This window comes from Rutilus rutilus (genome assembly GCF_951802725.1).
Source record: "Rutilus rutilus genome assembly, chromosome: 10".
Taxonomy (NCBI): domain Eukaryota; kingdom Metazoa; phylum Chordata; class Actinopteri; order Cypriniformes; family Leuciscidae; genus Rutilus; species Rutilus rutilus.
In genome coordinates this window covers 11,405,961-11,419,727 of record NC_140215.1, presented here as the reverse complement: position 1 = coordinate 11,419,727, position 13,767 = coordinate 11,405,961, and the positions used below count along the sequence as shown (strand labels likewise).

Genomic DNA, 13,767 nt, shown 5'->3' with positions numbered 1-13,767 from the left:
CACACCATTTCGACGAATCATGCTTGTGCATATGACCGTCTTATCTTAACACAGCCTCCCATATTACTTCATTTCCTCTATAGTTAATGCCAGGTCAAACTTTACTGCTCTCTAGAGGTCTTTCACAGCAGATTCTTTTATGTCCTCCATTCTTCTACCTGCAGAAGCAGATATACAGTAGCTAATTGATTGAATAATTTGTAGCCTTGGATGTGCCATACCCTCTCTCCATTCTCACAATTTATAAGGCTTTTAAAAAGCCGTGATCGACTCACATGATGGATTTAAATGAAGCATTCAGGCCTCGTTTTGCTCCTCTACTTGTTTATTAGAGTCTAACCGGACCCATATAACAGTAAAGCTAATATTGATTTTGTTGAAAAAAATCATTGGCTCCTTGTCACTATTAATGGTTGTCAAAACAGTTTGGACTTTCTGATAGCATACTTTCATTTTGAATCTGACATCAGGCTTCAAAAACATCTCTTTTAAGAGCTTTTGAAATAGTTTTTAATCTTTTGTCAAAAGTTTTAAGCTGTTATTAGACAATAGTGCACTTAAAACAACTGTCAATAAGCTTTGAAGCAATTTTTTTTTTTTTTATTATCTTTCACTCTCTGTTTCTGGAGGTTATATGGATTTTTCCCCTTTTAGACTTCAGAACAAACTTAGGTTTCCTTTTCACTTTATCCTTTTCTTTTGCTCAGAGCATGTCAATGAGCTGCTAAAAAGCAGTTTAGGTAATTACAAATAGAAGCCATGCTTTAAGCCCATGGGAAGAAAACTTCTCACACTCAGCCCTGTGTAATGATTCTTTAGTTCCTTCATCATTTCCTTATCTCATTGAGCTTCTAGACCTGCGGCAATGACTGTACCAGCCCTTGCTTGGAAATCAAGGGCTTCATAATTCAAAAGCGATGTGCTTTTTTGTAGTTTATCTAATAATTTATGGATTTAATAGTGACTGAATTTGCTCTAGTTTTTGTATGGTCTTGTAAAAGGTGGAAAAAAGCCTTAGTTTAAATGCATGCCAATAGATGAAGCGGTTATGTTAATTGTTCCCGCGGTAAGAGCGGATAGCTCTAAAGTCTCTGGAGAATGGCAGGGTCTGTTGATAATTGCGGTATCCTGGGTTTATGCAAATTAGCTAAGTGACTTTTTCTCCATTAGGACCGTGAGTCCAAATAATGACATAAATATGGAAAGATGCAAATAGACAAACTGAATAGTCAGAGTTTTAACCTCCTGTACTGCCTCTGGGGATAAACCCTTACTGTACAGAACACCTGAGAGTGCGAACAGCGGTTTAATTCAGCAATTCGCAACCACCCACATTATACTGCAGCATTTCAAATGATCTCAGCATACGGAGCAACACTTTATAAGATTAGCCCATTCAGCCGTACTTATTACCACCCACATGCATGATAATGATTACATACATATTAACTTCAGCCAAAACATCAGTTATAACCCATTCTTTTTTACCTCAGATTCAGGATCATTAGCAGCTTTAGGCTCCAACTTGATATTGTTACGCTAACTTTGCATTTAGATATGACATGTGCTTCCCAGATTTTAGTGGAATGAGACTAATCAGATCTTCTGAAGGAGATTTCCTACTGCGTGAACCCGCTGATTTCATCGGCAGATAAACTGCAAAGCTGCAATATCAGAAGAGTTTGGGCATCTTAAACACAGCCCCCCTCTGCTGCTTCCCACACAGCGGGAGACTCCTACTGGAAATAATGGTCTAAAGTGGATAAAAAAAAGGCTCTGTCAAGTGCTCATCTGAGTAAAAGGCTCTTATCTCTTTCTTAAAAATGGGTAATATGGATTTCAAGGAACTCAAAAAAACATCTTTTAATTGTGCAATTTTAAATATTATAGTGTATTTTTTGAGTGCTTTTTTCTGTTATCAGCGCTTCAGAGGCAATCTTTCTTGGCTGTAATGAAACAATGATGTTGAGAGAATAGAACCCTTCACGGTTACCTCAGGAAGACATGTTGTTTAGGGAACCTTGACTGGTGGTTCACCTCATGGAGTGACTGAGATACTGTCTGCTTCAGTGCCCATTATCTTCCCTGATTGATAATCATGGCATGAGAAGGGATATAAACCCATAAATGAGACTCCGCATTGTTAAGAATGCCAGCTGTCAATATGACCTTGAGTGGAGGAAAGAGATTTCGCACAATTCCGATGTCTGATAAATATAGAGGTCAGTAAATTCAAATGAGTCATGAGAGATTTATATGAACTGTGTCTTATTTATAGCATAATTTCTACAGCTATAAAATATAAGCTCATTTAAATTTTTCTTTTATTTTTTGTTCGTTAACACTAGAACTCCCAAGGCGGTCATTTTGACCGTTTTTAAATTTTACAGTGTAATAACTTTGTTAAAATAAAATAAATGTGGCTGTAGGACTCTGACTTTTCCTAAATATGTGTATATTTTATTCTGACACTGTTATTGTATTAAAATCACAAAACACTAAACAGTTCTGACTATTTCTACCTAGAATGACCATGACGGTCATTTTGACCGCACGCATTATAGATATCATAAGTCCGCTACATTGCAAGTTTCGCAGAGGGACTTCATCACACGACTGGCGAGCGAACTTCGCTCCGACCACATGGAATCAAAAGCCATACAACTGGAGGAACTGCAAACAAAATAACACCAAGGAGATATGTGCCAAATGTCACAAAGTGGTGTGTGGGAGCTGCACACGAAAGGCGGTGTTTAACTGTGTGGAATGTGCGTAAGCGTCAAAGATGCGGGGTGTTTGCGCCGTTCAAATGGGCAGTTATTCAGTGAACAAAAAATATTAACGAACAACATCAGGTTAACTGGCAGTTAAATTTTTTGTTCACTGAAACTAATCGTTCTAAAGCAGTTCGTTTTCTTGTTTAGCTAATGTTCATGTTTTTTCTTAGCCTGTTTGTGTGTGTACTGTATTGTGCTGCATACGTGTCCGTGAACGTTTTTACAATGTATTCAAATGTATCAGTGTTTTTGTTATTGTATAGGCCTATATGTTATAAGTTATTGTATCATAAGATTTGTTTTTATTGTACAAAGAAAATTAGAAAAAATTTATCAATTAGGCTGGAAAATACATTTTCACATTCATATGAATTAAAATTTTGTGTCCTGTTTATTATTACCTAACATTGTAGATCCATTTATTTTTAGATTTTGTATTGATTATTGAACTTATTTACAAACAGGGCTGTACTAAACGGTATGAAGCTTTGACGTTTCCTAACTTTTGTGCATGTCTATTCACGTGGTGAGTGAAATCCTAACATAGAGGCAGCACCTGTCGGGGCAATCTTTCTTTTGTGTTTTTTTTAAGGGCTATGACGACAGGAATTAAAAGCTTCATTGGAAAAGAGAAGGTTAACATGTACAGTAGATATGACATGACGAAAATGACGTTCAGTACGGCCATATGAACGTCAAAGTATGAACGGTCAGAATGACCGCTATGGTCGTTCTAGTAGTTATGGAATTCCGGTAGTTCTAGTGTTAACCTTCTCTTTGGATTTATCTCTGTTCACAGCTTGGAATATGTCTCTTGTGAAGACGTACTCTAATTTTTGCAATGAACATTAACTGAGGTGGATTGAGTGGTGTGTTACACTCCTTCTGTGAGAAACAATTTTTACTTAAAATAAGTGTCACTGACTGAGTGCCCTCAAATTGTCTATTTTTCACACTTTTTAAGTCAGTAATAATGAAATAACTAAATAGTAAAATGGGTTGGTTTTCTTAAGAATGCCGCCACTTAGAATCGTGTTGCTTTATTTTTTTTTAGACCGTTGCAGTGTTTAGTCACAAAATGTTTTAGACGTGTTTAAAAGGTTGAGAACCCTTGCAGTATAGCTTTTGACGCATCTGCTTTTGTATTTGCACTGTATACATAACTCTGACACATGCACATAGTCGCCTATAATGTATTGTGAGTTGAAATCCATCTGATGTGTACAGAGAATCAGATTGTGCCTTTATTTGTCTTGCATCAAGCAACATAATGAAAGGAAGAATATCTTGTGAGGACTGTACATTTAAAGTCACACTCATGAATAATTCATTGTTTACAAGGTAGATTATACCAAGAAGTCGGCTACTCTGGCAATGGCTGTTAAAAATCTGACTGCGTTCCCTTTGATAATTTGTTGACATGCCCCCGCTGTTGTTTCGAAAATAAAAATGACCTCACTGGAAAAGTGAAGGTCAGGCAGAGCTTAATGAAGGCCCTGTTGTCCTTTCCCATTGATTTCTCTGCTAGCCTGGCTACACACAGTCCGACTGGCTCAGAGTTGCCATGGTAAAGGTCTTTTGGCAGAGGATGTGTTTCCTGGATGGAGTGCCTTGTGGAATTTGTAAATGTGCGGCACCTTCGAGCATCATTATCCCCTCCCCCCCTCGAATTCAGCTGGTCAGCCGCACATCGGCACTAACTGGAGCCCTAAGCGTGGTCTCTATGAACCCCATTTGATGTGCTTTTTCGGTGGATACGCAGATCAATATGAATGAAAAGTGAAGCAGAACAAACATTTTGGCTTTGACATTCACTGGTGTTATATGGGTGAATCTTGCTGCCGAATGACATTCTCAAGACATTTATATAATAGGTGTCAGATGATATTAATGTTAATCACGGTTTTCTGATCAAAACTGAGGCAGCTGACATTTAGATCAAAATACCATGTAGTATATGTCAAGGTGAGAATTAAACCGTTCATTGGCCAGCTTGGATTGTATAGCTCAAAAACAGAAGCAGATGACGGTTGGATGTGTTTGTGTTAGACGCAAGGTTTACAATGCAGCATTTTTATCCGTTCACAAGTGTCAGAGAAGCATTATATGGATCATAACTAATCTCAAAGGATTTTCACAGCCTTAGAGTGATTTCCTATGAAATCCAACTAGGAGAATGTCACATATTACTATGTACATTGACCTTCACATGAAAATGCAGCTTTAGTTACACGTCCTAATAACTTTTTGATGCAAGGTTAGTGGATAGTTCCATTCTTTTGACACAATTCTTCCCTGTCAGCTCGATTTTAATTGACACTAATGATCTCTGTGGCTCAGCAGACTTTCTTGAGTTTGAAAATTGGGATGTTGTCTTTTTTTATTATAGCTGCGATCAGAAAGCATGGCATGGTAGGTTGTGTCACATGCCTGTCCTGTCTTGTGCTGCACATGGGTGTTTTGTTATTTTGGGCCATGTGCTCGTGTTATTGTCTGATCCCTCCCCCTTGTTAACTGATTATTGTTTGAGTTTATCCACCTGTTCCCTCCTGATTAGTTTCCCTTTATTAGTTCCCTCTTGTTTGCAGTCTGTGTCGGTACGTTGTCTAATGTTTCTTGTTCCCCGTGATCCTGCAGTTAGTTTCATGTTCTGGTTTTGTGTTGTATTTAATAGTTATGTTTTACCCCCTCGTGGGTTTTGTTTTGTGTTTGTATTTCTTTATTGTTAATAAATATTCATTCTCCTGCACTTGAGTCCTCGCACCTTTTTGCACTCATCCCTACCGTGACAGAACGTACCGACCATTATGAGGACTCAGCGGAGAAGAGAGGCGCAACCAGCCTCCTGTCCGCAATGGGAGCGGATTCTCCAGTTTCAGGAGTTGGTCTCCCTCCGTCAGCAGGGGATGGAGGTGAGGGAGTTCGGGCAGAGGTTCCGTCGCGCTGCTGAAGGGCTGAACCTGGGCGAGGAGGCTTACAGGGATCTGTTTAACTATGCGCTGGATGAACCGATGGACTGGCTGATCTGTAGAGCTTTTGATCATGTCAGTTTTGAGGCGATGGTGGAGGGTTTCATTCGCCATCGGGAGAGGATCACCAGGGAAGTGGTCCCAGCTCCGGTGGTCCCAGTTCCAGTGGTCCCTGTTCCGGCGGTCCCTGTTCCGGTGGTCCCTGTTCCGGCGGTCCCTGTTCCAGTGATCCTGCTCGCACTGCCTGCACCACCTCAGCGATCCGTCACGCTGCCCAGCCCAGAGAATGCTTCGCCGCTGCCCAGCCCAGAGAATGCATCGCCGCTGCCCAGCCCAGAGAATGCATCGCCGCTGCCCAGCCCAGAGAATGCATCGCCGCTGCCCAGCCCAGAGAATGCATCGCCGCTGCCCAGCCCAGAGAATGCATCGCCGCTGCCCAGCCCAGAGAATGCATCGCCGCTGCCCAGCCCAGAGAATGCATCGCCGCTGCCCTGCCCAGAGAATGCATCGCCGCTGCCCAGCCCAGAGCTCCATCCGCCATTAATTCCGTCCAGACCTGAACCTGCACTTCACCATCGAAGACGGCGGAGGAGGAGGAAGACCTCCGGCCTCCCCAATGACCCGGAGGCTGTCCCCGAGCAGCCCCCCGTCATCCCAGAGGCCGTCCCCGAGCTGCTCGTCCTGCCGGCCCCGCCCACGCTGCTAGCCCTGCCGGCTCCGCCCACGCCTGCCAAGCCTGTGTCTTCGGACAAGAAGGCCGCCGTCGAGCCAGTGTCCGTTCCTGAGCCGGAGCCAGTGTCCGTTCCTGAGCCGGAGCCAGTGTCCGTTCCTGAGCCGGAGCCAGTGTCCGTTCCTGAGCCGGAGCCAGTGTCCGTTCCTGAGCCGGAGCCAGTGTCCGTTCCTGAGCCGGAGCCAGTGTCCGTTCCTGAGCCGGAGCCAGTGTCCGTTCCTGAGCCGGAGCCAGTGTCCGTTCCTGAGCCGGAGCCAGTGTCCGTTCCTGAGCCGGAGCCAGTGTCCGTTCCGGAGCCGGAGCCAGTGTCCGTTCCGGAGCCGGAGCCAGTGTCCGTTCCGGAGCCGGAGCCAGTGTCCGTTCCTGAGCCGGAGCCGGAGCCAGTGTCCGTTCCTGAGCCGGAGCCAGTGTCCGTTCCTGAGCCGGAGCCAGTGTCCGTTCCTGAGCCGGAGCCAGTGTCCGTTCCTGAGCCGGAGCCAGTGTCCGTTCCTGAGCCGGAGCCGGAGCCAGTGTCCGTTCCTGAGCCGGAGCCGGAGCCAGTGTCCGTTCCTGAGCCGGAGCCGGAGCCAGTGTCCGTTCCTGAGCCGGAGCCGGAGCCAGTGTCCGTTCCTGAGCCGGAGCCGGTGTCAGTGTCAGTGTCTGTTCCTGAGCCGGTGGTGCCAGTTCTAGTTCCAGTGCCTCAGCCGGTGGTATCTGTTCCTGAGCCGGTGGTGTCTGCTCCTGAGCCGGTGGTATCTATTCCTGAGCCGGTGGTGTCTGCGCCTGAGCCGGTGGTGCCAGTTCCAGTGCCTGAGCCGGTGGTGCCAGTCCCAGTGCCTGAGCCGGTGGTGCCAGTTCCAGTGCCAGTCCCGGTGGTGCCAGTTCCAGTGCCTGAGCCGTTGGTGCCAGTTCCAGTGTCTGACCCTGAGCCGGTGGTCCCTGTTCCTGAGCCGGTGGTGTCTGTTCCTGAGCCTGAGCCGGTGGTTCCTGAGCCTGAGCCGGTGGTGCCAGTTCCGGTGGTGCCAGTTCCAGTGCCACTTCCGGTGGTGCCAGTTCTGGTGGTTCCAGTGGTGTCTGTTCCAGTGCCACTTCCGGTGGTGCCAGTTCCAGTGCCACTTCCGGTGGTGCCAGTTCCAGTGGTGTCTGTTCCGGTGGTGCCAGTTCCAGTGCCAGTTCCGGTGGTGCCAGTTCCAGTGCAAGTTCCGGTGGTGCCAGTTCCAGTGCCAGTTCCAGTGCCAGTTCCGGTGGTGTCTGTTCCTGAGCCGGTGGTGTCTGTTCCTGAGCCGGTGGTATCTGTTCCTGAGCCGGTGGCGTCTGTTCCTGGGCCGCTGGTATCTGTTCCTGGGCCGCTGGTATCTGTTCCTGGGCCGGTGGTGTCTGTTCCTGAGCCGGTGGTGTCTGTTTCTGAGCCGGTGGTGTCTGTTCCAGTTCCTGAGTTGGTGCCTGTTCCCTGGCCGCCCGAGGGGTCGTCTCCGCCCTGGCCGCCCGAGGGGTCGTCTCCGCCCTGGCCGCCCGAGGGGTCGTCTCCGCCCTGGCCGCCCGAGGGGTCGTCTCCGCCCTGGCCGCCCGAGGGGTCGTCTCCGCCCTGGCCGCCCGAGGGGTCGTCTCCGCCCTGGCCGCCCGAGGGGTCGTCTCCGCCCTGGCTGCCTGCACGATCTTCTCCGCCCTGGCCGCCAGATGGTCTGACATTTTCGCCCTGGCCTCCTGAACCCTGTGGTCCGCCCTGGCCTCCCGAACTGCCCATTTCCCCTGCCCCACCCTGGTCTGTCCCTCCCGTCCCGCCCTGGTCTGTCCCTCCCGTCCCGCCCTGGTCTGTCCCTCCCGTCCCGCCCTGGTCTGTCCCTCCCGTCCCGCCCTGGTCTGTCCCTCCCGTCCCGCCCTGGTCTGTCCCTCCCGTCCCGCCCTGGTCTGTCCCTCCCGTCCCGCCCTGGTCTGTCCCTCCCGTCCCGCCCTGGTCTGTCCCTCCCGTCCCGTCCCGCCCTGGTCTGTCCCTCCCGTCCCGCCCCGCCCTGGTCTGTCCCTCCCGTCCCGCCCCGCCCTGGTCTGTCCCTCCCGTCCCGTCCGGGTCTTATGGAGCGTCTGGTAGCCGCTCCGTAGGGAGGGGGTAATGTCACATGCCTGTCCTGTCTTGTGCTGCACATGGGTGTTTTGTTATTTTGGGCCATGTGCTCGTGTTATTGTCTGATCCCTCCCCCTTGTTAACTGATTATTGTTTGAGTTTATCCACCTGTTCCCTCCTGATTAGTTTCCCTTTATTAGTTCCCTCTTGTTTGCAGTCTGTGTCGGTACGTTGTCTAATGTTTCTTGTTCCCCGTGATCCTGCAGTTAGTTTCATGTTCTGGTTTTGTGTTGTATTTAATAGTTATGTTTTACCCCCTCGTGGGTTTTGTTTTGTGTTTGTATTTCTTTATTGTTAATAAATATTCATTCTCCTGCACTTGAGTCCTCGCACCTTTTTGCACTCATCCCTACCGTGACAGGTTGTCAAGGTAAGGAAACGGTCTAGGCCGCGTTGCATGACAGAACAGTTGGAAAGATAATGAGACTGAAGTGGCTTGAACAGCTGTTGAGCATCCGGTTAAGGCTTGCATTAAATGTGAAGCAATTCATTTTGAAGGTTATACTGGAGCTTCATTGATTCAGGCTCATTAATGGTCCTCACAATTGTAGATAAGTAAATTAAATCAGTTGTTTTCTTGTTTTCTTCTCTTTAGCTTTATCTCTGTTTACAGCTCAGAATCTGTCTTTTCCCAGATGGCAAAAAAAAAAAAAAAAGAATACATACAAATAATAATTAAAAATATTTACGTATATCTGGCAAAAACATATATTTTATGCTAATGTACAAGTTTGAATCTATTTACATAAATATAGTTTGGACACAAATTGGCAATATAAATATATATATTTTTTTTTTAAGTCGACATTTATGTGATGAAAGTCGAGTCGATGTCGACTAGTCGCTGGTGACGTCATTAATGAACAAATAAGCCTGAACCTCAAGCTGAGACTCGAACACGGGTTGCCTTGTGCACAGCTATGGCATATGACACCGCGCTGCCCACAGGGCTATTACTCCTACAGAACAGATTATTTTGATCAGTTCTTTTGTCTTTGGGTCATTATAGTTCTCACAGATTTATGCTCGCTCTAAATCATACAGATAAAGTAGGAGAGTAAAATTACATTTATATGAATTGCATTAGTGAGAGAGTGATTGCATGATAATTAATTCTACCTGGCAACGTCTCTCTACTAATTTTGAAGATGTGGGTTTTAGTTACTTAGAAATATATGCTAGAACTTTTCAGTTTTTAAGCTATTTTATTGATAAATCTCAGAATTGATTGATTGATTGATTGTTTCTGTGTGCGTGCAATCTGCAGGTAATGTGGGAGCTACTCTCTGTATGTGTGTGCGTTATAATGCAGCTGTGCATTAGTTTTGAATGGCGATTCATTTACGTGTACAATAAGCTTTTTAAAATGTGCATTCTCCCGATCAATTTTGACCATCCAGATGGTATAATCAAATGTATCTGTTGGAGCGCTCTCTGAGTATGCATTTCTTTGTCATTTTAACTGTTGGAAATGGAGCGTAAAAGTGGACTTTGAATATTTCTTATCTGGTTGCGCCCTCTATAGGCCATGACTAGTCGATGTCAAGTTTAAAGCGTCATAGCAGAGCATTAAAGTCGACTAGTCTGTCCAACTTCTAACATAAAGGCATATATTTATTTTCCCACATTATATTATAAGATTAGAAATGTATTTTTCTCGCCCTTTATCGTGAACAATATTTTTTTCTCACGCAGTGCATTTATTTAGCATATATTTGAAATATATATAAAAATATGATTTATAGCTGTATGGGTAGCTGTATATTTTTGCATTGAACAACAATATCATGTAAATGATTTCAGCTTATATGTGGCGTAGGCGCTTAGCATCAGACAACTGTTCTCATAATCAAACAAGATTGGCAGAGCATCCATCCAGAGTTCTGAAGGCCATCTCTTCTGTTCACCAGCTCCCTGTCACAGTTTTGCATATTGAAAGCTGGCGGAACACAAAGGCTGAGGAGCTTTAATGAGCCAAAGTTTTCTTCTCATCGAGGTGGCAGCTTGTGTCAGAAATGAAGCTCATAATAGAATGCCAGTCCAGGCTCCACTGAACATTTCCCACTGTTATGGTAATGGGTTACCGCTACCTCATCAAAGAGTTGGGGCGATTTTGCTCCATTGTTATTTTTATCTTCCTTCCTCATGTCTTCAAAATTATCTCCGAATGACCGCAACATTTAGCAGTTCGGTGTAGCATTTGCTCCTTTCAGATGTAAATTCTGTTTTTGCCTCCGAAAACAAATGATGCAAGATTTTATTCCTTGACAGGCTTGAAGTTTTCTTGCAGTTTTTCTGAATTGTCTAAGGAGAATCTATTGAAACAGAGAGCTTTGGAAGCATCAAACACTCGAGTCAAAAAGTGAAGGCCTCTTTTAGTGAGAGGGAAGGTAAAGTGGTCACTGGTCATTCCAATAATTCAAATTGGGCTAAGCTTTAAAGGGCATCCCAACATGAAAGCAGGTACACATCAGTGGACTGATGCCACTCTGGGTTTCTGCTGCTTGAAAAAGAAACTATCCTCAGCTAAAAGGATTTATTTTATTTTATTTTTTTAAATGGTAACCAATTCAGCTGCAAAGGTGCCTTCAAAGTGGACTTGGGAAATCTTCTATCGAGAGACCTGACTGTGTAGCCAAACGTTTTCTCTCCTTGGATTTTTCCTCCAGTTGAACTTGATTCAGGTGAACTTTTTTTTAACTGTCAGTGAACATTTTACTGCAAAATATGAAGCCAGGCTTACTGTACTAGGCAATAACTTTGGCTTGAAATCCGTTTCAATAACCACTCATCCGAAAATATAGACACATCTTTTTAAAGCCACTACAACAATCAAATCACCGTCACTATTCATTGGGGGCCGCAGGATTGCTGTTGTTTTTGTTAGTAAGAATGAAGGACAGAGGGCAGCCATCATCATATTCCCTGTAATTGCTTTTTGACTGATGTGCAGCTGCCATTGAATTGAATCAGGCCAGATTACCAGCCGAGTTTCAGAGCCACTGTGCCTCTAAAGAAACTGAATCAATTTTAGAAGAACCCACCTCTTGAACAATTTGCTAGATCCATTCTTCCCCATGGAACTAATCTTCAGTCATGCTGGAGAGAGATGCAGCGGTGCCTCTTATTGTAAGATGTGCAATAATTTTTTGGGGGGATTTTCAAATTATGCGTGATGAACTTGTGAAATCAGTTGTATTGTGCTGAATTCCCTTGTTGCTGCATCTGAAGATGTGTGTTTGCATATTTCTAACAAAACACCAGTTTAAAACACAAATGCCATGTTCAATAGGACATGTGCTTTGTTCAGTTCCTATTTGTAAGTGAGATATTAAAGGCATAGTTCAAACATAAAAATTCTGTCATCATTTACTCACCCTCATTTCATTTCAAACATGACTGCAGAACACAAAGATGTTTTGAAGAATGTTGGGGTCCAAACGCCATTAAACCCCTTTGTATTGTTTGAACAAAAACAGCACTGAGCCATTTTTAAACAACATGAAGGTGAGTAAATGACAAATTTTTCAATACATCCACTTCATGCATCGATTTTCCAGTTTCTTTAAAAGCGAAATTCTTCACTGTAGATTTATTGTGCTGTAGATTTTCCAACTAAAAACAACCCTGCGTTGCGAAAAAAAATAAATAAAAAATTCTTCCTCACTATTTATTTTTTCTTCCTCAAGATAACAAGTGTTGTTTTCTGTAAAGATTTATTACAATTAAGTGACTTTGTTTCAAACAGTCTGCCAAACCGGCCCTTTAAATTAAAGTTTATTTTTAGCGCAATTTTCCCCGGACAAATTGCGATTGTTAACTCATGATTTCTGTTCTGTGCGTCTGTGCGCACCAATCTTGCACTTCTATCTACTCCTCAACCAGACCACCTAGAGACTTCGGGTTTTCGGCATTATGTTAAGGAAGGTCTAATCTCGGGAACGCACAAAAAAAAATCCAGGAAAAGATTTACTATCTCTTAGTGTTGTGATCCCATGAGGTGAGAAAATTGCGCTAAAACACTCACCGAGTTTTTATTACTTGTTTTACCCCACTGGCAGATAAAAATAAAATAAAAAATTAAGCAGGAAGTAAAAAAAAAAAACAAAAAAAACAAGACTTTATATCTTGCGTAATTTTGCTTCTCAAGTAAATGTATCAAGATTTAAGAATGTTTCGATATTTGTAAAGGTAAACAAGTGACCAACTGTCAACCTACCTTGTTCGCAGCCGATTGATGATGATGATGATGATGAAAGGTAAACAAAACGAACTTACTGAGGAATTACTTTTTTTTCTGTGTGAACAAGGTATTATTCCTGCAGAGGTATAATATATGAATTAATCATTGGCATGTAGCAGTGGACCTCTGTCGTAGTATGTGGAAATGGGAACCATTCTAACTACACACAAGCTCCAAAATGGACCACTATCAGCACTAAACATCGAGGTGTAGTGAGAAAATCTGTCCATATACAGTAGGTCGTGGCCTAATTTTGAGGCTTGCAGCTTGAAAGAGAAAGACACAGATGGAGAAACCGGGAGCAAGATGAAACCGTTTGACATTTATAATTCTGTCCCTTGATAGTGAATTTGCTCAGCGGGTGTTTGTGTATGTATGTTTGTGTGTGTGTGTGTGTGTGGTAATGTGGTGCTGGTCCATAGCAAGTACAGAGAGCAGTGATGCATAGAATTATTGCTTGCATTCCTGCCTCAACATTTTGGAACTGGAATTGGAATTGGAGCATTTTGGATAATAATCATTTTGATATGTTTATAAATTATGCTGTTTGGATATTCAGGGATTTAGAAGTGAAATGTAAGGCCCATTTGAGTGATACCTGAAACTTGATGATCTGACAAATAGTCATATTTTTCTTGTAAATATTGTTGGGCATCACTGCAAGGCTGTTGTACTCATAACAAAAGATAATGGAGAAAATTTTTTCTTGTGATGGTCAGAAACTGCTCTTAAAGGGGCTCTTTACTCACCCTCAAGTTGTTCCAAACATGTATGAATTTCTTTCTTCTGCTGAACACACACACAAAAAAAAAAACTTTTGAAAATGACAGTAACCAAACAGTTGATGGGTGCCATTGACTTCCATAGTATTTTTTTTCCCACATACTATGGAAGTCAATGGCTACTGTCAACTGTTTGATTACCCATATTCTTAAAAATATCTTCTTTTG

General features: G+C 43.8%; 1 protein-coding gene across 1 annotated transcript in view; it reads left to right on the top strand.

Annotated features, from left to right (window-relative positions):
• Window positions 1-13,767, top strand: part of lrp1bb (low density lipoprotein receptor-related protein 1Bb) — a 308,255-nt gene that overhangs the window by 77,775 nt on the left and 216,713 nt on the right. The gene's annotated exons all lie outside the window — the stretch shown is intronic.